General features: G+C 50.5%; 1 long non-coding RNA gene across 4 annotated transcripts; it reads left to right on the top strand.

Annotated features, from left to right (window-relative positions):
- The first annotated feature begins 688 nt into the window (after positions 1-688).
- Positions 689-25,239, top strand: LOC309630143. Of its 4 annotated transcripts, none has more exons than XR_014245441.1 (5): positions 689-4,859; positions 7,288-8,609; positions 9,169-9,222; positions 9,898-10,193; positions 10,964-25,239. It is a non-coding gene; the product is annotated as an uncharacterized lncRNA (long non-coding RNA). The 4 variants fall into 4 exon arrangements; XR_014245442.1 differs by having other exon boundaries at positions 689-6,140; XR_014245443.1 differs by having other exon boundaries at positions 691-7,380; positions 7,477-8,609.
- Positions 25,240-25,305: the final 66 nt, after the last annotated feature.

The following is a 25,305-nucleotide window of genomic DNA, read 5'->3' as shown; positions in this document are numbered from 1 at the left end:
TCACCACCTAGATGCTTGGGAGCCAGAGAAGCCATCACTTTCTGTGCAGAGGAAACTGAGGCTCTGAGAGGGCACGTGACTTCTCCAGGGCCACATAGTGAGACAGCTGGGACCAGCTCTCTGCCCCCCCGCCAGGGCAGCTCCGGGGCTATGCCCTGCCTTCTGCTACCCACACCCATCCATGGCTTTCTGAAGCTCCCAGCTCTCTCACTGTTCCCCACCTCTCCCTGTTCCCCAATCTCTCTTGCCCGTGACCCCTCAGGCTTCCCATCAGACTCTCCTGCCAGACTCCACCATTCTTCTCACTGTTATCAGAGCCCCCGTGCCCCTCTGCCCTCCCACTGCACCCTCTTGGCAAAACCCTGAGCTGGGATCATCCAGCTGCTACCCTTCCCTGTGCCTCACCCTTGGGGCTGCCTGCCTGGCACTGCCCATGATTCCCTTTAGACTCCATCCTCCTTAAACCTCTGACTCACTCCCAGCCCAGGATAACACCCCCAATTTCAGAGAAATCTGCCATCAGGTAGCAATTCCTTCAACTTTCTATCACCACATCTATAGACTTACCTATACTGAGCATACCCTTTTCTTTTCCTCCTGTTAGAATGGAAGGGGTGACCTTCTGTCCAAAGTTAATCCCTTCCTTGTGTTCTAGATGTTTCCACCACCACCACACACACACACCCCCCACACACACACACACACTTAGGGAATCCTCTCTGTACTTCCTCTTTGCCATCTCTTCCCATGGAGTGCCTCCCCATCTTGGCTTTGACCCCAGCCCTCCACCCTCTCTCCTCCTGTTCTCTCCTCTGCTTCTCACCTCCCACTCTTCCCGTCTCACCCAGCCTGGCTCTTCCTATCATGCCACCAACACGGCTCTGTTCCAGGTCACTAGTGACCTCCTTGTTATGAAATCCAGTGTATGCTTTGTGGTCCTTGTCATATGGTTGAAATTGGGGTACTACCTGCTGGATGTTAGAAATAATGGTATGGTTTTGGAGTAGACTGGGGGCCCCAGCAATACCCAGTCCTGGCCCAGAACTCTCATTTTTTCTCCATGCATCTCTAATGAAGGTGTATGCAAAAGAAACAAGGGGGAACTTGCCAACAAAATGTGTAATGGTTAACTGTGGCTTGAGCCCCAGGGGAGCGTTCTGGTAAGCTCCTCATAGAACACTCGTGCTTCCTAAACCAGTAAGAGGAAGTAGCTCAGACTAAAGGCAATCGTGAGGCCTGCTCAGCTTACCTCTCACCCTATTCTCGTTCATCGCAGCTCTTAGGTCCTACCACTGTGATAGAAAGGCTGACCCAACACATCACCACCTCCAGGGAAGAAATACTCAAAGATTGAGTGCATGTGCCACCATGCTTGGCTCCAGGCTGGCCTAGGCTGGGAAGGACAGGAACGCATCCAGGGAGAAAGAGCAGATTTGGCTCTGCTTACCACTTACTGGCTAGAAGAGCCAGAAGAGAGACCCACACCCCTGTACACCAACCTCTTAATGCCCATTGACTCCACTCCCTCTCACTAGCAGATGGAGCTCCATCAGAATCTCGAAACTGAGCACAAAGATTAGCATTCCTCTTCCTTGGGAAGAAGCCAAGACATGCTGGGGAGAATGAAGAGGGATCTTGGAATCCCTCCCAGGAAGCCAACATGGTTCTTGAAATGATCTTTGCTCTGGACAGCCTGCTCTTCTGGTTTCCTCCTGCCTCCTTGACCAAACCTGCTCCAGTCTCTGCCAACCCCCTGACTCACAGGTTGAGTGCATCAAGAATCGCCCAGGGTACTTGACAAAATCAGATTCCTGGCTCCCTCAGAACTACTGAATCTGAATCACTGGAGATTGGGGCTGTATTTTCACCCAAGCTCCCGGGGGATTCTGGTCCAGGGGCTTACTCTGAAGAATGTTGCCTTCAGGGCTCCTGACCCTGAGGGTTCTATCCTAACTCCTTACTTCAAATCTGAGGCCGCTGATCACCAGCCCCCGGAGCAGATTTGGCCCTTGAACAGGTTCTCTTTGGCCCACATTACTTTTTTAAATTGAATCAGTTGTCAACACTTTAAAGTTGAGACATGTTATGTAACCATCTAAGAGAAATCAGAAGATGAGGCAGCAAGAGTCACTTTCCTATATCTTGGGCATCGGTGAGGACCAAGGAGGGCCGCCCATGGGACTGGGTGCTCAGGAAGGGGTCAGGCTCAGGCCACGGTGCCCCCTGTCACTGCCCAGCCAGGCCCCTCTGGAATCTGACGCAGGAGCTGGAGAGGAGGAGCAGGGCCGCCATGGCTTCGCGTTTCCTCTCTGTGCTGATGACTGCAGGCCTCTGACTCAAGCCTGCATCCATCTCAGAGCTCTACTAGACCCCTTCACTTGGGCATCCCATAAGCGCCCAGAGCTCAGCCTACCCAAAATGAAACTCCCCGCCTCCCCCCGCCACAAATCCCTCCCTCCTCCCCCGCCCTAGTGTTTCCCACCTCACTGGATGGCATCCCATCACCAGCTGGTCAAGCCAAGAACCCGGGAGTCAACGTCCCTCTTCTGCTGCCTCACTGGCCCTCACTTAGTTTTTAATCAGTCACTAAAGCCTATTGATTCTATCTCCTGAGGTCAATAGAATTTATCAACTTCACTCCTCCGCTGCCTCTTCTCTTATCTGGGCCACCACCATCTCAGCTGGACGGCAGCAGTGGCCTCCCCACGGGCTGTCAGCTGCCACCCTTGCCCTCCCCCCAAATCCATTCTCCATACAGCAGCCAAAATAGCCTTTTAAAATGCAAGTATTATCATGTCGTTCTCTGTTTCAGCCTGCAGTAACTCTATTGTTCTTGGTGCAAAGTCCAGACCCCTGAACCTGACCCAGTGACTTTCTGCAACCTGTGTCGGCTTTGTCTCCACCCTTCTGCACCCCATGTTCATGAAGGCCTATCAGGCCCTTGGGGGGCACCTGGCTCTCACCTCCTGGCCTTTGTCCAGCACATTCCCTCTGCTGGGAGGTTCTCCCTCTCCACCTGGTGAATTCCTTCCTGTGCTTCAGGAGTGGCTGTGGCCTGGCCTCCAGGAAGTGCCTGTCCGAGGTCCTAGGACCGGCCCTGGTGCACTTCCTGGATGCTCCCACAGTGCCAGGGAGCCAGAAAAAAGCAGGAGACCCGTTAAGTGAGAATTTCAGGTAACAGTGAAGTATGTCTTATGCAATATTGTAATTTCTGAGGCCACTGTGACAGTGCTCATATTTCCCTCCCAGTTCTCATTGCCATCTTTTCTCACCTGTTTGCCTGTCAAGACTGCAGACTCCACAAGGCTGGGAGCTCCTCCAGGCTTGTGGACCACTGTATTCTCAGTCCCCAGCCTTCTACTAGGGTTTGGGGGCCTGGCAGGAAACATAAACAAATGATTAAATAGGGTCGTTTCAGATACCAGTAAGTTCTTTAAAGAAACTTAGAAAGTCGATGTGTTAAGAAGGGGCTGGGCCTGCAGTTTTGGCTCATGTGCTCAGGCTTGGCCTCTGAACAGGGATGGATGCAGGATTTGATCCAGATTCCACAGATCCCAAAACGCACAGTGGTCTCCTTCCACCATGCTGTCTCCCTGCTCCCTGGAGCACAGGGGCATTGGCAGGGGGCAGGGGGTTCATTTAGGATGACTTTCGGGGGGTACCCCACCCAGATAGTCTCTCAAAGCATACAGCTGCCGGCTCCTTGGAGACTTTTAGTCCTCTTGGTGCCCTTGGGTCCCCTGGCAACCCCTTGAACCAGGCTCCCTGAGAAGCCCAGTGGATGCTAGGGGAGGTTGAGATCCAAGAAGGGCTCCATCTCCTGGCTTCCAGGCTGCAGAACTCTGCTTGACACCTCCAGTCGGAGCACTGGGGGTCTGAGCTTAAACCCCTACCTCCCCACCGGACTCGGCCTTTTCCTCAGGCGCTTCTCATTAGCCAAGCTGATGACAGCTGGGAGTTTGGTTACAAGGAATTCCTGCAGCCTGGTGGTTGCTTATCCGCAACAGCTCAGGACCAGAGCCCCTTCCCAGAGCTGGGCTGGGCCCGGCCTACAGTGCCCAGGGTGCCCAGATGTGTGCCCACATGCCATGGGCATCTCTGTCCACAGGCTAAAGCCTACATTTATTTGATTATCTCTGCCTCTTCTCCCCTGCATTAGGACAGCTGATCAAGCTGAAAGCTCCAGGCACTTATCATAGCCTGCCAGCGGCTTGAGGCTGCTTCATTTCATATCCAAAGTCAGGAGAAGATGAGCAGCCCCACCTGCTTCATGGAGAACTGTCACTGAACACCGCCCACCTCGTACCTTCCCAAACCTCCAGCCCATGTTGTACACGAGGGAACCATGACCTGTCAGAACCGGAAGGGGCCTCAGATGAGCACCGTCACCGCCAGCCTCCACTTGTCCGGAGTTGGAAACTGAGTCCAAGGAGAGAAAGGAACACAGGTGGTCAGTGGCAGAGCTGGACCCCGCATTCCCAGCCCACAGCACGGCCCTGCAGGCCACTTCTGGGTGTACAATGAGGGGATTTCATGCTCCTCCAGGGACTTGAACTTCCTGTCAAGGGAGGCAGAGCCTCAGCTGCCCACACCGTGATTTCAGATGCAGACTTACAAGGAGATTGGAGAATCGGGGGAGATGGACCCTCCCAGACCCTGGAAAGGATGTCAGGGACACTGCCCATACCTGGAAGCTTGGAGGACGCAACCGGGGGGTCTGTGCCAGGCAGCCCTGGGAAGGCTGAGGGCGACAGGAGGAGGAGGCCTGCTGTGGGGTTCCAGTGGCCCCTCTGACCGCAGAAGCCCCGTGGTGGTGCAGCTTAACCCAGGCCTGTGAGGGTTTCCCAGAGTTCCTACAGGTATTAACCCAAGAATGGAAGTTTGTGGGCTCCTTCCGGAAGTCCCAGCTCCCGGCATCAGCCCCTCTCCCCTCACTGGAGAAGCACAGCCTGGGATGCAGCCTGCAAATGTGGGATCCCAGGGCTCGCCGAGCCTCCTGTCAGGAATCTCGATTCAGAGCCAGGCAAGTTGGCTTGCCTGGTATATTTAGAAAAGTCAGGCTCCGGTTGCTCCCTGTTCCCTTACAAAGTGTGAACTGCACCCATCACATGGAAATGTGATTCACTTCTCAGCAACCAGGCTGAGCTGCTTCCCACCGCCTCCAAGCAACCCTCCCTCTCTGCCCCACTCAGCCCTCCTGCGCCCATAGCTTCATGTTCTCCGCCTGGAGCTGAGGGCTCTGGCAATGCTGTAGCCGCGGAGAACAGGTGGAAGGCACCTCCAGGGTCAAAGGCAGCATGGCTCTTTTGCATCTTTTTGGCAATGCATTGGTCTCACTTAGTCTGGTTCCTTTCTAGAAATCTGGATGCTTCTTCCTCACAGTCTCATAGCCCTCAATTCTCAATCCCCCCAGCCCACACTGCTCCTCCTGCGGTCTTAAGCCTTGGAAAGGCTCACAGTTTGGTGGTGAGATCCTCATGGAAACAAGTGCAATAAAGCTGAGGTTGCACCCCTGCAGTCTGTGAGCTGAACATGGCTTTTTTTTTTCCTTGTCTAAAATGATATTCTAAACTGTTTTGGTTACTAACATTTTTAAATTAAGAGGGTTCACATTTTAAAAAATTAATTTCCTGCTTCTCTTGAAAAAATGACCTGGAGTTCTGGCAACCCTGGGCCCCAGTCCTACAGGGCACATGGCGGGGTCAGGGTGGAGGCTCTACCTTTGGATGGGCAGGTTCTCCAGGCCACCCCACCAGGCCGTGCATTCGTTTGTGTTTTGGATGTGTAGCCCAAACATCTAGGGTCTCCTACTATACCCAGATGTACCTGTATATAGCAGGTGTAAAGCAGCTGTATAGCCCCTGCCGTAGGGACACAAAGAAGATGTCATTTCTCCCTCTCCTCTTTAATTTCTCATTCTTGTAATCCTCAGTCTCCCTAATTTATCTCCATTTTTCTCTCCACCACTCTCTAGTGCCCTATATTATTGGTTTGTGTGGTTCTATTTTTGCCCAGCACCAACCTCCCCGACCCCAGCCTGGTTACTTGGAGACAGAGCAACGCGGAGCTTCAGAGTCAGGCCTGAGTTTGATTCCTGCTCCACTTTCTGCCCTCACCGCTTCCCTGAGCCTCTTCGACATGTAAGATAGGGACAAAATAATACCTAGTTTACAGGGTTGCCGGGAGGATTAAATGAGCCCCTGCCCTGCTCATTAAACGGCTAAAGTGACTTGAGTTTGCTTCAGTGGAGGGCAGAGCAGAGGCTGTGGCCGCCTTGCCAGGCACTGTGGGAACCTCAGCCACTTCCTCATCTCGTGGTCCCAGGAAGTAAGTAGTCCAAGTGCACAGGCTGCTCCCCAGGGGGCCCAGAGGTGGCAGTGCCTCTGGCCCTTGAGGGCAAGAACTCCCTTAAATGATGGGTCTCATCTGGTTGGAGGACATTGGTCAGGCCCAGGCTGGGCTCCATGCGAGGAGGCCAGGCCAGTAGGACAAGCCAGGGCCTCAGACCATGTGTTCCCCTCCTTCCTCCGAATGACAAGCTCCAATGCCTGCCCAGACCCCGTATCTGCCCGGGGTCTTCCAGCCGGAGCCCAGTCATGGACTGAAGGAAATCATCAGTGGAGGCATGACCAAGGCCAGGGGTGAAGGTAACCACCTCTCCTCCTACTGGGAGGCGCCAGCTTGGTGAAAGTACACTGGACTCTGTAAAGGACCACATCACAGAGTCCCTGCTGTGTCACTCTCTCCCTCGCTGCCACGGGTCCCAGTGTCCTCCTCTGAACAATGAGGGGGTGAGTTCTGGGAACTCTCAGGCGGCCCCTGACACCATGTGATTTAGTCAAGCGCAGGGGAGGGACCATATGTTGGAGAGGTGCTCAGGTGATATCAGATCCACAGGTGCAGGAGTAAACGCTGACAATATGGAATAAATATAAGTCAAGACAGCTGATATGAGGCTTTAGGGTGAGAGAAAAAGGCCTGGAGCAGAAGGGGTTTGGTCTATGCTCAGGACCCCCAAGTCTCCTCGGGATGTCCTCTACCCTCAGGCAGCATTACCTCAGGGTAGGTTTCTTTTGGTATTTCTTTGATGACAATGTCACCAGGGGACCCAGGAATATGAAAACCCAGAGGCACTTCCTCCAAATGCAGAGTGACTCACCCATGTGCTGGCCCCTAATGCAAGGGCGACGCATGGAGAATAACAGTAGCTAATATTTAACACGTACAATGTGCCAGGCACGGTTCATATTTTTTCATGTATATTAACTTGTGTATTTCTCCCAACAGTTCTATGAAGTCAGTACTGCTGGACTCCCATTTTACAGATGATGAAACTGAGGCACAGAAAGGTTAAGTGACTGGGCCATGGTCACCTGGCAGGTGAGTGGCCGAGCCTGGACATAAAGCCAGAGGGTGTTCCAGAACCCACATGCTCTGTGACTGCACTAATTATATTGCTTTTACTGTTGCCCCAAGGCCACAGGGTGCTCTGTGCTGTGCCCCCAGCCTCACTCTCACCATCTGAAACCATCTCCAGCTGCAGCCACCCAGCCTGGCTCCTGAGCTGGTGACCAGTGAGCACGACGTGATGGCACAGCCAAGCGAGGCCAGAAACAGTCAAGTGCCTGGGTTCAACCATCATGAAGAACCCACCCCCTCTTTCTCAAGCCAATCCCTCCATCACACAGAGAAAGCAAGGGCCCAACAATGAAATCCTCTTTCCTTTGCTGTCACAGAGAAACATAAATTAGCCCATTCAAGTGGCCACAAAATGTCAAAGTCCCCACGTCCCTCTTCCCCATTTTTGTCATCCTGCTCAGTCCTAGCCAAAAGGATTTCCCTCTAGTGCCTGAGGCAGCTCCTTCTACCCCTGCAGTCTGGGTCCCCTTCCTGGAAACTGGAGGGGACCTTCAGCCCCTGGGGGCACTGCCATCAGTCCCTCCCTCAGAGAAAGAACATTCTCAGAACCAGACACAGTGGAGCCCCGTGGCATTCTTGCTTGGACCCTGGCAGAAGTGCAGTAGTTACCCTGGGAGGGGAAGACGTGCCGGGCAGGGGCCAGGGGTGGGGAGTATAAGCAAAGAAAAGAGAATCTGCTTGGACGCTGCCTTGCCAGGAGTCTGACCACCCCCTCACCCTGCAGAGCCCTGAGCTGTGGCTCCACCCTCCTGAGGGGTAGTTCCCCCGGGAGCTCGGGCTGCTGCTCAGGGTACACAGTGGTTTCTTGAGCCCCACGAGGCCCTGTGTTAACTTCCAAGCCCTCAGGGGCCCCGGGACAAGCAGTGTGATTTCTATCCCACAAGCCCCCCCCAAACTTTACCCTCCCCCATCCTTTGGGTTCCCTAGGCCTTGATCGCTGCTTCCATCTCCCACACAAAGCGCCCAAGTCCCTTTCCTGCTGCAGCAAGACCTGTCTTCTCCAGGAGAAGCAAACCAGTCCCCAGCCCTCTCTGAGAATCAGGATAAAGGAGTGAGGACACGGTGGAGCCACAGAACCGCACCCCTTGCCAACCCCCCAGAAGGCTCGGCCTGCCCCACTGGAAGCCCTGTCGTCTGAGTGGCCCAGGAGTCTCCTGATCGCTGGCATTATGGCCAGACAAGACTGCCCAGTGAGTCTCCTGTCTCCCCCTCAGGACAGGCGTCCAGGTTTGCTGCTGGCGGGGAAAGCAGCAAGACCTATCCCCCAAAGCAGGAACCCGGCCTCTCCACCTGGGGGCTCCGTCGGCCTGCAGCACTCCCCCGACAGTGACCACAGGCCCTGCTCACCCTTGAAGCCAGGCTGTTCCTGGTGGGCTGAGCATACACCACAGGGGCCGGCAAGTCTGAGACCAGGTTCCCTGGGTCCGCTGACCGCCACCCGGTGAGGGGAGGTAGCTTACCCTTCCTTGACGTGGATCTGAAGGACTCTGGGGGGCAGGGGAGATGGGGGAGATCACTCACGGTGACCCAGGTTCTCCAGAGGAGAGCTTGTTACAGCACAAGGACGTCAGGGCCGTCCTCCCTCTGGAGGCTCTAGGGGACAATCCTCACTTGTCTCTTGCAGCTTCTGCAGGCTCTAGTTTCCTTGGGTTTATGGCCACATAACTCCAGTCTCTGCCTCTGTCTTCACCTGGCCTTCTCCCCCAAGTCTCTGTCTCAAATCTCCCTCTCCTTTCCTTTCTCTCATAGGGACACCAGTCATTGGATTTCATCTCAAATGATGCCAAATGATCTCATCTCCAGGCAAGATCATAATCTCATTTTGTCCTTAAAATATCTTAATCCTTAATTATATTTGCAGACTTTGTTTCCAAAGAAGGCCACATTCACAGGGAGCAGGGGTTAATAGTTGGACATATCTTTCTGGGGGATACCATCCAACCCACTGCACTCAGTTGCCTCCTCTGTAAAGTGGGACAACAGTAGACCTGCCCCACGATGCTGTGAGGGTCACGTGGGTTAATGCAGGCACAGCACTTTGAGCAGTGCCTGGCACAACGTAAGTGCGCAATCAATGCTAGCTGCTATTATCATTCCCCATCCTTCCAGACGCCACTCGGTGAAACTTGCCCTGAGCAATGTCCAGCCCCTTTCCTCTCACCAAACAAGAGCCACTGCTGTTCCATGGCCTCCGCAGACCCCTCCAGCCTTATCCCAGGGCCTTGTACCAAGAAGGATGGAGACTGGTTTCCTCAGCCTGCCATTGGCTCCTTTGAAAAAACTAGATTAAAGAAAACTAGATCTTATTCATCTTTTAAAAAAAATATAAACTTTTTCGAGTCATACGAAAAGATCTTGGTTGCGAGCAATAATATAGGTATGGTGATCATAGAGCAAGCATATCTCATCATCGTAAGCCCAAATGTTTCTGTTTTCTCCTGATAATTTAACTGGTGCCCTTCACCTTTGTATCTCCAGCATCCGGTACAGAGTTGCCCTGTAAGGGTGGGGCACAGATATTTGTTGATAAATTGAAGGAAGAAGGCAGCCAGAAGGTCAGAGCAGAAATAAAGGAGCAGCTGAATGTATGGCCGAGGACCCCTTGCTTGGGGGGACACTGGCGGGTCCTTGGGTGATGGGAGCATGGAAAGAAAGTCCCAGGCCAGGGGGACAACTGAGGCACAACTGATGAGTGTCAGCGATTGCATGTGCTGGAACAGTACCTGGCGTCAAGGTGAACTCTCAGCCCGGAGCCGTGACACATCCTCGGAAAGGTAACCGGACAAAAAGAGACCTGCCATAACCACCCGCCTGGCTGTGTAAAAGCATATCCGTTACCGTTGTTTTCATGGCCTGTTTACTATTTACGACTAATTACTACGTAGCATAATAGCAGTATGTATATAATTAGGTGGCAGATTAATTTTGTTATTAGCTTCACTTAATTATACTGCTGAACTCTGTTTCCTAAGTCTCCACTACCCCCCAAACAAAAACAAAACAAAACAAAACAGAAATTTGCGGGCCCATTGCTCACGTCTGAGGCTTTCGCAGTTGGAGGAGGTAGGTGGGCACAGCCCCGCCTCCACGGTGGAAGTGGGTCCCTGGCCAGAGTCGCTCTTGTGGCTGCTGCTAAGAGCTGTCTTGTACTGAGCCCTGCTGTCCTCGGCTGAGGGGCTCCTAAGCTCCCACGTAGCACAGCAACCCTGCTGACGCCCATTTAACATGCACGCTGCATGGGGCTCTAAAAGCCTCAGATGGGGTCAGTCCCCTCCACTTGCCTGGGCCAGGGGAGGCGTCGTCTGGCTCCAGAGCTGGGGGATGGCTGGGGTATGGCTGGGGTGACCTCAGAGCCTCTGCTGGGTGCCTGAGTTCACTCCAAGGAGATCCATCGTGCTCCCAAGGGGAGCCATCCCACTCCCTCCACTCCCGGCTCGGGCCAGTGGCTTGGTCACTAGCCCACCTGTTCCTCCTCCCCTCCCCCACCCCCCCTTCCTCAGTTCTCTTGCTCCTTCTCTGTCTCTCCTGTCCCTGGTTTCTACAGTGACAAGCACCATAGAAATGCTGATGGCTCCTCAGTTCCGGCCAGAAAGCCAAGCTGGGAGGAGGCAGGAAGCCACAGAGAGAAAAGCTACGCAAGATGTGCAGCAAAGCTGTGATGCTGACACTTCCAGAAGAGAGAAGAGCCCTGAGGGACCCTTGCAAGACCTCCATGGGTTCCTGCCACCCTCTGGGTTCATTCTCAGCGAGAAGCTTTTCTCTCATCCAGCTTCATTCTGTGTTCTCACATCGTACGACAGTTCTCTCCTTGGTGGGGTTAAACCATGGCCGGCCAGCCTCCTTTGAGGAAAAGCCCCTTTGCAGCCCTGGACTCTTGATCCCCTCTGTGGCCCACCACACCGAGCCCTTCTCAAGACCACACACCCCAGGTCCCTTCCATGGCAACACGAGTAGTTTACACTCACTGGGCACTGTGGCCAGTGTCTGCACTGACACCTCCAGACCCGGTCTCACTTGCTCTTCTGGGGGCCCCATGAAGTAGCTGCTGCCATTACCATCACTGATCCACAGACGAAGAGAATGAGGCTCTCACAGGCTGGGAACTTACCCAAGACGCACAGCTGGTAAGTTCAGAGCCAGGATTTGAAACCAGGTTTGTCCCGCTCTAGAGCCCACGTTCTTAACTGCTGCATTGCAGCTCCTCCTCGCCTGTCATCATTCAGCACATATTGGGGAGCATCTCTTCCAGGCCAGAGCATGTGCTGAGCACTGAGGGTGGCCCCACGAACAAGGCAGAGACAGATGAGGCCTTGTGGAGCCGACACCCAGGCCCACGCACCACGTGTGAGAGGCCTGTCGCGGTGGGAATCGGTAGCGCTGACCCTGTTCCCAGCCGAAGAGGCCTGTGACTGAGGACGAGCAGCATGTCACAGAAGCAGGCTTCAGGCAGCTGCTGGCGCTGGGCCGCAAAGCCTTCTCGGGGCGTCTCCCGTACCCTAGGCTTGAACATCAGTGGGCCTTCCCCCTGCGGGGCTGGCCTTCCTGGGGGGCAATCTTCCCCCAACATCCTTCCCTTCGGCTCCCTCGACCAGACATTGTTCCAGTTGGAAAATGGGCCTGCAAAGCTGACCAACTCCCCTACCTGCTGCCCTCCCACCTGAGGGGAACCTCGCTGGTCAGCAGGGCTGGGGGCTAGTGGAAGGCAGACAGAAATACTGGGGGCTGAGGGACTGAAACCTGGCCAGGCAGCCTGCCCTCCCTCTCGGCAGAACAGCTGAGGGGCCTGAGGTGGAGGGAAGGGGTGCCACCTCCCCCTGAGAGCTGCCTCGTGCCAGCATCACACCAGGCAGGGAGCCGCCCGTCTCTCTGACAGGTGGGTGTCCAGTGAGGCTCTGAAGGGAGGTTACCCCTGAGCCGGCAGCACCTCTCAGGTGTGGTCTGGGGAGGCTTCCACCTCATCAACACTGATTCAGGACTTGGGAGGCGGGGCCCAGGGACGTGGTTTTCACAAGCGCCCAGCTGATTCTGATGCAAACTCAGGTTTGAGAAGCATGCACCAGAGGACGGGTGGGGAAGCTAATGCAGACAGTGAGACCACCCAGGGCACAAATTCATTAATGTAGAAATTGGAACCATGTCTGTGCATCAGAGGGAAAGGCTGGAAGACCCTCCCTGTGGCTCCCTCTGTGGGATGGGGTCCTCTTTCCTCTCCACCTGGTTAATTCTCACCTCTCTCTCAAACATCACTCCTCAAAGAAGCCCCACCCCAGTAACCCCTGGGTCCCAGCTCCTGCGGTCGTTCTTGTAGTTCTGTATTTCTTTCTTGGAGCCCTAGTATGGGTGGCACTAAATGACTGCCATTTGTAGGTCAAGTTCTGTGCCGCCCTCTAGAACGCAGGCTCTGAGAGGGCAGGGATTTTCACCTTGTTCACGGCTGCATCCCCAGAACTCGCACTGGGTTTGGCACGTAGTAAGCACTCCTGGATGTTTGTTGAATGTGTGACTCAGGTTGCAAAGCTGGGAGGCGTTAAGTTCAGGTAGAAGGAAAGAAATGTAGAAGAGAGGCTGTGCCTTCTGGTCTGCAGGGCCTTTCCCCATCCAGGAATTGCTCAGCCCATGTAGGAATTTCACAGGGCGGTGGAATCCTCCCGCCATGGAATCAGCTCACCTACCTCCTTGCATCTAAGCCCTTCTGCTGTTCTTCTCAAAGATCCCTGCAAATGAAAGTTCCTCAGCTCTCCTTCCATGTTACTCCTTCCATGCTCTTTGCTATTAGGGAAGTTCTCCTTTGAGTCTGACTCCTGTGTTTCCTATGCCATTTTTACCACCCTTTCCCTCCTCTTGAACACAGACTCTAATGTTACCAGAACTAGACAGGACCTTAGAGATGACCAAAGAAAGTAGCTTTCAAGTCTTTTTTTTTTTTTTTCCTAAGCAGGAAAAGCTCTTTTCCAAAAAAATCAGAATCTGAATCCTAAAATGTGAGGCTGAAAAAAGGGGAGGAGCTCTGATTTTTTAGGGGTTGGAACACCTCCCAGGGCACCCCCAGGAGCTCCAAGGTACCCAACTTGAAAACCAGTGATAGATCTAAGCCTGACACTTTGTGGATGAGAAAATCCAGAGACGGGAAGTGATCTGCCTCAGACAGGATCACAATCCAAGTCTTTCCTGCCTGAAGTTCACAGCCAGCGTTGTTGGACCTCGGTGAAAAAGGCAACATTTGGGCTGCTCTGCAGTTGTACTTTTTTTTTAAAATAAATTTATTTATTTTATTTATTTGCTTTTGGCTGCGTTGGGTCTTTGTTGCTCCGCGTGGGCTTTCTCTAGTTGTGGCGAGTGGGGTTTACTCTTCATTGTGGTGCGCGGGCTTCTCATTGTGGTGGCTTCTCTTGTTGCGGAGTATGGGCTCTAGGCGCGTGGGCTTCAGTAGCTGTGGCACATGGGCTCAGTAGTTGTGGCTCGCAGGCTCTAGAGCACAGGCTCAGTAGTTGTGGCTCACAGGCTTAATTGCTCCGCGGCATGTGGGATCTTCCCAGACCGGGGCTCAAACCCGTGTCCCCTGCATTGGCAGGTGGATTCTTAACCACTGCGCCACCAGGGAAGTTCCTGTACTTTTTAAAAAGTATGTTCTGGTATCATTTTGGGGACTATGTGTTTTGTGTTTTCTTTATGGTATCTGGTACTTCACTATGCTAAAAAACTCAATAAGAAATTGGGAAAGTTATACAAACATGTTTCCCAAATCTCCAAATCTTTGAACAAAGATGGTCATCACATTTTCTCAAACATTTCCACATAGGGCTGCAGAGTAAGGCCCATCTTTTTTTGTGTTATTTACTTATTTATTTCTTTTGGAGTACATTTTGTACACAAACCATGGAATTGCAAGAAAGATCAATTGGAATGAGAAGTGGTGGCATCCTTGGTGCTGGGAACTCATTAAGCCTTTCAGCCCCAGGGACTTGGGGATTTTCATGGAACCAATTTCCTTCTTGGGATTGTTAACATAATCCCATAATTGGAGGATTGAGGGACCTATTAGCTGCCAGCACAGTGCTCTAAGGGAGCACATCCTCAAGGACCAGAAGGAAGGTCTAGGAGTCTTCATGGATTTCCCATGAACCACAGGCTCTCTGCCCACACCCTCATCCCGGCCTCCACCTTCAGCCGGCTCCCAGACCCCAGCGCAGGGGAATGTGAGGTGTCTCAGGAGAGTGGGGCCAACAGGGGCTGGACTGCCACAGTACTCACTGGTCACTCATCCTCCACGTGCTACCCTTAGAACATTAGTCATGATCATCATGCTTTAGGTGCCATTTAGGAAGCTTCTAGTATGTTCCAGACACTGTGCTGAGTCACCTAATCCTGACGACAAGGACTGACAATATTGTTATCTCCATTTTGCAAACAAGAACACTGATTTTTAAGAGGAGCTTGAGCTGAGCCGAATCTTCTTTCATTTAATATTTGCACACATTATTTCCTCTAATACTAATATTATCTCTTTTTGAATGTTCACTAGGTTCTAAGAGCTTCACATGTATAAACTCGCTTAATCATCATGACAACCCTATGAAATTGGGTATTATTATCATCCTCATTTTATATATGAGAAAACTGAGGCACAGAACGGTTAAGTTCCTCGGCTCCCAGCCTCATCATTAGTTCTAGGCAGTCTCAGTTCACTTCAGGCATTGATGTGTTCCTTCCACGACTCAGGGGAAACAGTACCAGGAGTGGTTAAGAGTGGGGACTTTGGAGTCAGACACATCTGGGTCCCAATTCCAGCTCTCTCTGCATGAGTGCAGGCAAATGGATTAGCCAGGTATTGCTACATAACAGATCCCCCCAGCGTTCGGCTGCTTAAAACCACAAACATTTACTATCTCATGGTTCTGTGGGTCAGGGACGTGAGAGCAGCTTCCTGCATGCTTCTGGTTTGGGGTCTCTCATGAGGCTGCGGTCAAGACGTCATCTGAGGCTGCGGTCATCTTCAGGCTCACCTGGGGGAGGAGCAGCTTCCAAATGTACTTGCAGGGACCTCTCCACTAGACTGCCTCGCCACCAGGCAGCTGGCTTCCCCCAGGGCGAGTGATCCCAGAAAATGAGAGTGTGCCCAAGATGGAAGCCACGGCCTTTTTATAACTCAGTCTCAGAAGCAACATTCATTACTTCTACCCTATTCTAGGCATTAGAAGTGAGGCGGTAAGTCCAGCCTGTGCTCAAACTGTGGGAGGTTACACGAGGATGGTGGACGTGAAGAGGAGGGGAAGACGGGGCCAGCTTAGAGGGCCTGCCATGCAAGTCACTCAACTTCTGAGCCTGGGTTCCCTCATCTATAAAATGGAAATCAGAGTACCTATCTCAAAGGGTTCTTTTAAGTCCTCAATGAGATAACGCCTATAAAGAGGTAGAAACAGTGCCAGCAAACAGTGAGTGCTCGACAAATGTTAGGTGCTGTCACCACCAAGGCTGTTAGCTACTTGCGGGCAGGGACACTGCATCTTTTTCGATCACATCTGACCCTACAGTTCCGTGCCTAGCTCAGCACCCAGCACTTCCTTTCACTGCACAGACACCAGGCACTGACATCGCCAGTGTGGGAGGGGCGAAGGAGGAGGAGCACGCCCTTCAGGCCACTCCCAAGGCCTGTGGGAGGGGCCTCCCCAGGGCATCAGGAACTTCCTCTAAGAACCAGTCAGGGTGTGAGGGTTGAGAGTATCCAGGGCCTCCCAGACATGGTCACAGGGGGCTAGTCATGGGTGCAAATCTGCCAGCCCTGCTCCTGTAGGCCCTGGCTTGGCAGAGCTCCCAAACACTGCCCAGACACTCCCAGGAGAGGCTGGCACAAGGGCAAGGACAAGTTCTGGAATGCTAGACCACCCTCCTGTGGTGACAGTAACTGTTGGTGGCTCCCTGGGGTTTGTCATCAAGGAACAGCATGTTGCCCTCTAGGGTGCTTGGCGATGGTGGCAGCTGCTGGCATTTCCTGCAGAGGGGAAATGGGGCAGAGGGGAGGGGACAGGGAGAGAGCCAAATCTTTGGCAAAGAACCACATACCCAGCCAGGCTGCAGACCATGAAAAGAGACCAAGCATACTGGAGAAGCAATGGGCTTCTGAATGGGAAAGGCACAAGCTGTAGGGTTGTGGGTTTGACTCATGGCTCAACCGCTGTCCACTGGATGGCTTTGGACAAGCTGTGCAATTACTCTTCATTTCTGGTGCCTCGTCCGCAAAATGACCTTTCACCTCGCCCGGAGATAGTGAGAATCAGCAGTGTGACGTGCAGCGCCTGGCTCACGGTAGGTGTTCCCTAAATGGAACCATCACTGTTATCAGGGTGGGGGGTGGGAAGGTGCTTAGGGAAAGATTGAAAGCTAAGTTGTCTGTTTCATTTTGTAAATTTAATTGACGTATATATATACATTAAAAGGTGCATGCATCATGTGTACAGCAAGACAGAAATTCCCAGTGTGTAACCACACATGTGTAACCAGCATCCCTGTCAAGAAAAAAACCATGACCAACACCCCAGAAACCTGCTTCGCGTTCCCTACCAGTTCCTATCTACCTGCAAGGAGACCCACTATGCTAACTCCCAAGCCCCTGCTTCTGCACTTTGTTTAATTGGAAACACATGGAATGCGCTCTTTTGTGTCTCTTTTTTGGCTTAATATCCCCTGATGCAGCTGCACGCCATTGTGGTTTATTGGTTCTCATTGCTCTGTAGTGTTTCATTATGTGAATATACTCCAGCTTATTTATTAATTCTCCTGTCGATGGACATTTGGGCTGTCTTCAGTTTCGGGCTCTTAAGAATAGTGGTGCCATGAACATTCTCATGCCTGTTTTTATTTGATGGAATTAGGGTGGAATTAGTGGGTCAGAAGTCATCTGTACTTACAGATTTAGTAGGTACCGCCACACAATTTTCCAAAGTGCTTGTACCAGCACGCGCTCCCACCAGCAGTGAACGGGAGCTCTCCTCGCTCTGCATACTTGCGCTCACTTGGTGTTGTCACTCTTTTTCTTTTTAGTCATGCTAGTGGGTGTGCAGTAGTGATTTTAATCGTGATTTTAATTCATATCCTCTTGGTGACTCATGAGGAAGAGCACCTCTTCCTATGTTTATTAGATATTGGGTACGTATCTAAGTAGTTTAATTTCTGTCCTTGATGGGGACGCTCTAGAGCACTGATCCCACCCCCACCCCGTGCCCACTGGAAATTTTGGATTTCACACCTGAGTAAAATGTGGGAGTTGAGCAACAGAATTGCAGACTGGCTCAAGCAGCTCCATCCTTTGTGCAGCAGGCCTTACAGCTCTAGGCGCACACATGACCTGCCCTCTGCCAGGCAGACGCGCTGGCCTGAGATTGAGAAGGCAGTGCGTGGCCAACCGTGTGCTTTTGCGCTGCTGCAGTTTCTCCTGACTAGCGGGGAGACAAAAACATTTGGTTCTCCTGGGGTGGCAGTAGCAGAGATTCCAGGCCCAGGCTCTAGTTTGGTGTGTCAAGGGGCAAACATGTGGCATCCCTTTTGCTGATGTGAATCGTGTGGATCACTGCCGGGGGTGATGTGGTCCTGGAGCCGGCAGACGGCTCCCTGATTCCCCAGATTCCTGATCATGGCAGAGATGGCAGGGCTCCTGGCAGGCCGATTCTTCTGGGAGTTTCTCTTAGAAGCCCAGCCTACCTCTGCTCCACCAGCCCTTCCAATGATCTTGTAAAGTCCTAAATCCCTGTATTAAATTATTTCCTGCTTAAAATAGCTAGAGTGACTGCTATACCTGCAATTAAACCCCAGCTTATATATTGCGGTACACTGATATCACCGTTTCATGGGAGAAAACATACTTTAAGACCAGAAAATAGGAAGAACATAATCCTAAAATAAAAGGACAGTTTTCTTAAATTTCATTAAATCAATCCCATGAAAAGCCCATTTTCCTTTTCGCGTTTTGCCAATGGAAATTTCAGCACTAGTGGGCTCTAAAGGAAGAAGTGAGTTTAGAAGAGGAATTAGAAGGGAAAACATAAAGAGTGGCCCCTGAAAGGGGCACAAGGAAGCTGAGAACTGTTGGGCTGCTGTTTATTGACTACTTAACCATAGTGCCAGGAGTAATGTGACCCTGGTACCAGCAGTATCCTGAACTCATTTAAAATGCCACGAGTAATACTGTTTTGTTTGTTTGTTTGTTTTTTAAATTTATTTATTTGTTTTTTATTTTTGGCTGTGTTGGGTCTTCGTTGCTGTGCGTGGGCTTTCTCTAGTTGCGGCACGCAGGGGTTACTCTTCGTTGCGGTGCGTGGGCTTCTCATTGCGGTGGCTTCTCTTGTTGCGGAGCACGGGCTCTAGGCACGTGGTCTTCAGTAGTCGTGGCTCGCGGGCTCTAGAGCACAGGCTCAGTAGTTGTGGCGCATGGGCTTAGTTGCTCCGCAGCATGTGGGATCTTCCCTGGCCAGGGATCGAACCCGTGTCCCCTGCATTGGCAGGCGGATTCTTAACCACTGCGCCACCAGGGAAGCCCTAGTAATGCTGTTTTTATGGGTTCTTTCACCCTGCCCCAGAGTTGAGGGTCGGGGAGAGCTTTTGATGATGGGGAGTCATGGGCATGAGGCACTGTAGCTGTGTCTCAGGATGTAATTTGAGTGATCATTAGTAATATTGGGGTAGTTATTTGGTATGATAAGTGATAATAAGAGGATGCAGGGGAAACAACTCCTAAAAGGAGAGAGAGGAGCTGGAGCGAGGAGCCATCCAAGAGGACCCAGCGAGACAGCCCAGGTGGTGATGAGGTTTGCTGCGTATTTGAGATCCAGGAGGGTCTGTCTGCCATCCTTGCTCTGCGCAGCTGCAGCTGCTCCATGGCTGCAAAGGCCTCAGTGCTGAAGCCTGGCTGGAGAAGGAAGTCTCCAGGCTAAAAGTTGGGCACAGGCTCTGGTGACAGTGGCCTCAGCTGGGGATGGGGCGAGGGTTAATTCTTGATGCTGTCAGCAGAGTCTGGCTGGTAGGGACAAGGAGAGGGGCAGATGCTACCGTGAGAAACTCTAGAGATGGAAGCACCTGCATCATCTTTTGGTCCAGTGGTGTGCAGTGATGCTTTCCTTCTCTTTCTCTCCTTTTTTCTCTCTAATGGTTTATAATGGAAAATTTCAAATATACACAAAAGTAGAGAGTATAGTCCAATGAACCCCCATGGACCCATCACCCAATGACAACAATCATCAACTCATCAGCCTAGTGATTTTTTAAGCAGTTAAGCCTCCGATTCTCTGCTCGCCTGTGTATGTGTAGCTGAATGAAACTATGAAACATTTACTTGTGTTTTTCCCTATCCCTTTCTCCCATTCAATCAGATGTTAGGAGAGCTAACAATGCCCAGGAGGACTTAAAGGGTTTGCAAGGGAAGTAAAAGAGGCAGAAGGAATCTGCATTCAATAAGGGGAGGGGGCACCCTAAGTGTTTTCAAATTGAGTTTCCTGCAGCCCTAGGCTGCAAACAAATACCGCAAAACAAATACCACAAAACACTGAGTGGCTTAAACACCAGAAACGTATTGTCACCGTGCTGGAGGCTGGAAGTCTGAGATCAAAGTGTCAGCAGCGCTGGTTCATTCTGAGGGCTGTGAGGGAACTCTTCATTCCAGGCCTCTCTCCTTGGCTTGTAGATGGTCGTCATCTCTCTGTCTCTTCACATCATCTTCCCTCCATGCCTACCTGTGTCCAGATTTCCTCTTCTTATAAGGACAGCCGTCATATTGGATTATAGACTTATTATAACTTAATCACCTCTTTAAAGGCCTTTTCTCCAAATCGGGTCACATTCTGAGTTACTGGAGGTCAGGACTCCAACATATCTTTTTGGGGGGAACACAGTTCAACCCATGACGGGGACTCACTGGCATTGACTGAATGAATGTCTTAAAGAAACACAAAAGGGAATTCCCCCAGGCTAGGAAGAGTTTTCCCAGGGTGGAGGGTGGGCTAGAGAAAGGGGTCTGTGGGATGAGGAAGAGAAAGGCAGAGGGGACATTGGTCAGCTTCCAAAAGGCACCCATGTTCCAGGAGTGGCACAGAATCGGCAGAGACAGCTGGACTCACAGAGACCACTGGACAGAGACATGGCTTTTTAGTGGACACCCGTGTCCTGGAAGTGAGGCACAATCTGAGAGGAGAAATCCAAGAATATTTGGGGTGAGTATTTCATCCAGCTTCTGGGACTAGGTCATGGGAGTCAGAAATTAATTTAGAAATTTAGAAACTAGAGGAATTGATATTTTCTGTGCCTCCTGAGTTTGTCAACTGAGAGTTATATCTGCCAAACATAAAACAGATAAAAGCAGGGCTGTTCTAGGTGGACCTCACCCCTAACCCTGGCTCTCCTTGCGGTGTCCCAAGGCAATCCAAGGGGTCCTAGGGCTGCAGGAAACTCAATTTGAAAACACTTAGGGTGCCTCCTCCCCTTATTGAACACACAGGACACAGAGGCTCAGAAGAGGAAAAGACCTGCCCGTGGGCAGGTACAAGGCAGGTTAGCAGCAGAACCCAGGGCTCCTGATTTCTACCAGGACACTTTCCTCCGGTTCTTCAAAGATTTCCAGGGAGGCTGATGCTGTATCTTCGATCCATATCCAGGTGCTATCTGGTGAGGTGTCTCCCTGCACGGCAGGTGGCTGGGTCCCTGAGCCATCCTGGAGTCGGCCAGAATCTCTTCTTGTGAACTTGTCGAGTTTTTGTTGTTTCGTTTTAGCCATTTTTATAGATATGCAGTGTCCTGTGTTCTTTTGACATGTCCTCATTAATCTTTGAGGGCTTCTTTGCTTTCTAGCCCAACAAGGTGTTCCAGGTTTACCTTGTCCTTTCCCTACCCCAGGGAATTATCCCTGGAATAAGCCATTGATCCCCGGTTCTCTATCCCTGGAGTTTTTCTAGATATTTCACAAGACGAGGGTTTGGGAAATTATTATGTGTTGTGGGGGGCAGGAAACACCATTAAAAAGGTACTTCTATAATGTAGATTTAATTATTCTACAATCAAATCATTCCCCACATACTGAGGTAATTCCCATATTCAGAAATGACTGAGACCTTCCTCCTTGAACTTGTCCCCAGCAACTTTTAACACATTCCTTTCTGCTTCAGTTAGTTGTTGTGAATTCAGTTCTCTGTAATTAACCCTCATCGATAGACTGATTGATACTAGGATGGTGGCCAGCAATAGACTCTCAAAGAAATGAGAATCTAAGGTTGGATATCTGACCTAATTGGATCCAAAGGCAACAATGATCCTATTAACATGAGGAGATAGTATTCTGGTAGTCCATACCACACCATGGCAGTACAGTTATCACCTGTGGTCACCTAGGAGGAAGGTGAGGCTTTGGAGGACAGGGTTGCTGATGAGATAAATCATTATAGTGAGAATAAGGAATATAAAACCTGGGGAGGGGGCTGGCTGCTTCAAACTGCACAGAGTGTTTCAAGAAAGAAATAACAAGCTCAGGGTTTTTTCTTCCTTTTAAAAAATAGCTTTATATATAATGTTACATGTCAATTTTACCTCAATTTAAAAAGTAGCTTTACTGTCTGCACATATTTAAAGTGTACAATTTGATGTTTTGACATATATATGTACACACACACACACTCTTACCTGTGAAACCATCACCACAATCAAGACAATGAACATCAATTACCATCCCCCCCCCCACCCCTGGCCCAAGTTTCCCTTTCAGTCAATCTCTTCTGCTCTTCTTTGCCTCCCTGCCATTCCCAGGCAACCACTGAGCTGCTTTCTATCACTATAGATTAGTTTGCATTTTCTAGAACTTTTTATAAATGGAATCATACAGTATATACTCTCTTTTGTCTGGCTTCTTCCAGTCAGGATAATTATTATAATCATTTCAAGGTTTATACATGTTGTTGAATGTATCAATAGTTCATCCCTTTGTATCGCTGAGTAGTATTCCATTACATGGATATACCAAACGTGTTTATCTAGTCACTTGTTAATGGATATTTGGGTTGTTTTTAGTTATGAATAAAGTTGCTATGAATATTAGTGTACAGGTCTTTGTGTGAACATATTCTTATATGCTTTCATTTTTCTTGGGTAAATACCTAGCAGTGAAATTGATGGACTATGTAGTACGTGAATGCTTAACTTTAAAAAAAACTGTCACGCTATTTCACAGGGGTTGTACCATTTTACATTTCTACTAGCAGCATATAAGAGTTCCAGTTGCTCCATATCCTGTCCAACACTTGGTATGATCACTCTTTAATTTTAGCCATTCTTATGGTTTGTGGTGGTATCTCATTGTGATTTTTTTTTAAATTATTTATTTATTTATTTATTTATTTATTTATTTATTTATGGCTGTGTTGGGTCTTCGTTTCTGTGTGAGGGCTTTCTCTAGTTGCGGCAAGTGGGGGCCACTCTTCATCGCAGTGCGCGGGTCTCTCACTATCGCGGCCTCTCTTGTTGCGGAGCACAGGCTCCAGACGCGCAGGCTCAGCAATTGTGGCTCACGGGCCTAGTCACTCCGCGGCATGTGGGATCTTCCCAGACCAGGGCTCGAACCCGTGTCCCCTGCATTGGCAGGCAGATTCTCAACCACTGCGCCACCAGGGAAGCCCCTCATTGTGATTTTTAATTTGCTTTTCCCTGATGGCTAATGATGTTGAGCATCTTTTCATGTCCTTATGTGTTATCTGTATATTTTCACCCTTTTTTGGTGAAGTGTCTGTTCAAATCTTTTGCCCATTTTTATTGGGATCTTTACTCATTATCACGTTTAGAGTTCTTTTTAGATGCTGCCTACAAATCCTTTACCAGATATGTTTATCTGCAAATAATTTTTCCCAGTCTGTGGCTTGTCTTTTCATTCATTTAACAATGTCTTTTGAAAAGTTCTTAATTTTGGCTAAGGCCAATTTACCAAAAAATTTTTTGAATAATTTGAAAAATAATGAATTGTACTTTTGGTGTGGTGAAGAAATCTTTGTAACCCAAGGTCACAAAGATTTTCTCCTGTGTACTCTTCTTACAATTTGAAGTTTTACATTTAGGTCTATAATAAATTTTTCTTTTGGCGGGGGTGCTGTGTTGGGTCTTTGTTGCTATGCGTGGGCTTCTCATTCGGTGGCTTCTCTTGTTGAGGAGCACAGGCCCTAGGTGCAAAGGCTTCAGCAGTTTTCAGCACGCGGGCTCAGTAGTTGCGGCATGCAGGCCGTAGAGTGCACGGGCTTCAGTAGTTGTGGCACACGGGCTCAGTAGTTGTGGCTCTCGGGCTCTAGAGCGCAGGCTCAGTAGTTGTGGCGCACAGGCTTAGATGCTCCGTGGCATGTGGGATCTTCCCAGATCAGGGATCGAACCTGTGTTCAATCAGCAGGCAGATTCTTAACCACTGCACCACCAGGGAGGTCCCTATAATAAATTTTGAGTTAATTTTTATGTGTATGGTGTGAGGCACGGGTGGGCAAACTTTTTCTTAAAGGATCAGACAGTACAGATTCTAGGCTTTGTGGGCCATCCAATCTGTCATAACTACTCAAGTCTGCATGTAGTGCAAAAGCAGGCTGAGACAAAAATAAATGAGTGTGGCTGTGTTTCAACAAAACGTTATGTCTAAGAACAGGCAGTGGCCACGTCTGGCCCAGTGGTCAGAGTTTGCTGATACCTTCTTTAAATCTTCACACAGCACTGAAACTCCCCAGGCAACACAAGCAGTCCCATCCATCCCTGCCTGTTGAGTCTGCCCCTGCCTTGCTTAAAGATCCTTGGTAGGTACCCTGCAAGAGGACGGCAATTTTTCTCATGTGCCACCCCTACATTTCTTCATTGCTTTCAGACCTACAAGCAGTGAAGCATATTCTTGTATGCCCCAGAGGACCAAGTACAAAGTCTGACTCAGGAAGAGCTGTCTACATGCCAGAATCTCAGGCGGACATAACAAACTGTTAGGTCATTCAGCTTCTTCATCCTCTGCCTGCTTTGGGTTGACAATAAAAGTCAAGAAGTTTAGGTCAAATTCTGCCCCTAATGCTGTGTAATATTGATCAAGTCACTCTACTTCTCTCTTCCTCTGTATCCCCACCTGTGTGTGGGGGGCAGGGGGTGGGGGGAGAGGAGAGATTTCTCCTAACACTCTCATTGTTACTGAGTTGATAAGAATAAGACAATACATTTCTTACCCATCTGGTTTGCTCTCTACCAGACAATTCCAAAGCTGCCTTCTCCTTGAACAGCTTTAAAAAACTGTTTTCTTTCTTTTTTAAAAGCACTACACAAATGCAAGGTATTGTTACAATTTTCTCTTTTTAAGTAATTCTAGAAAGCCCAGCCCCAGGATTTCACAATCTGTCACTGTCCCTTGGTGCTTCTGCCTGTTGCCAGGGAAAGAGATTATCCTAGCTTGGGGAAGGTCAGCCAGCCCCAGCACGATCGCTAACACGGCTTAGTTTACCATCCCTAACCACAGATTCACAGTCAGGGATACAGAGACTGGACCAAACCACTCCAAGGCCAAGCAGACTGGCCAGTGAGAGGAGAAACAACACTCAGCACCACTCAAGCGCCTCACAGGCCACTCTAATCACCACCCACGCCTGCGGGAGGGCGCAGCTCTCCCGTCTGCAGGACAGACAGGCTGCAGTCTGTCAGAATCCTGAAAGAGGGAAGGTCTTTGAGAACAGAGATCTCATCTGCATGGCCCTGGGGGCCCTGCTTTGAACACAGCAGAGATGAAAGGGTAGATCTCCCAGACTACTAGGCGAGCTGGTACACACGCAGCACAGACAGAAAAATATTTATCACAGTCATCTATAAATGTATGCAAGAGCCTGAGACCCTGAGAGATGTACCTCATTCCATGCTAAC

This window comes from Balaenoptera borealis (assembly GCF_965194805.1).
Source record: "Balaenoptera borealis genome assembly, chromosome: 5".
Taxonomy (NCBI): Eukaryota; Metazoa; Chordata; class Mammalia; order Artiodactyla; family Balaenopteridae; genus Balaenoptera; species Balaenoptera borealis.
This window is presented reverse-complemented; position numbering and strand designations above follow the sequence as displayed.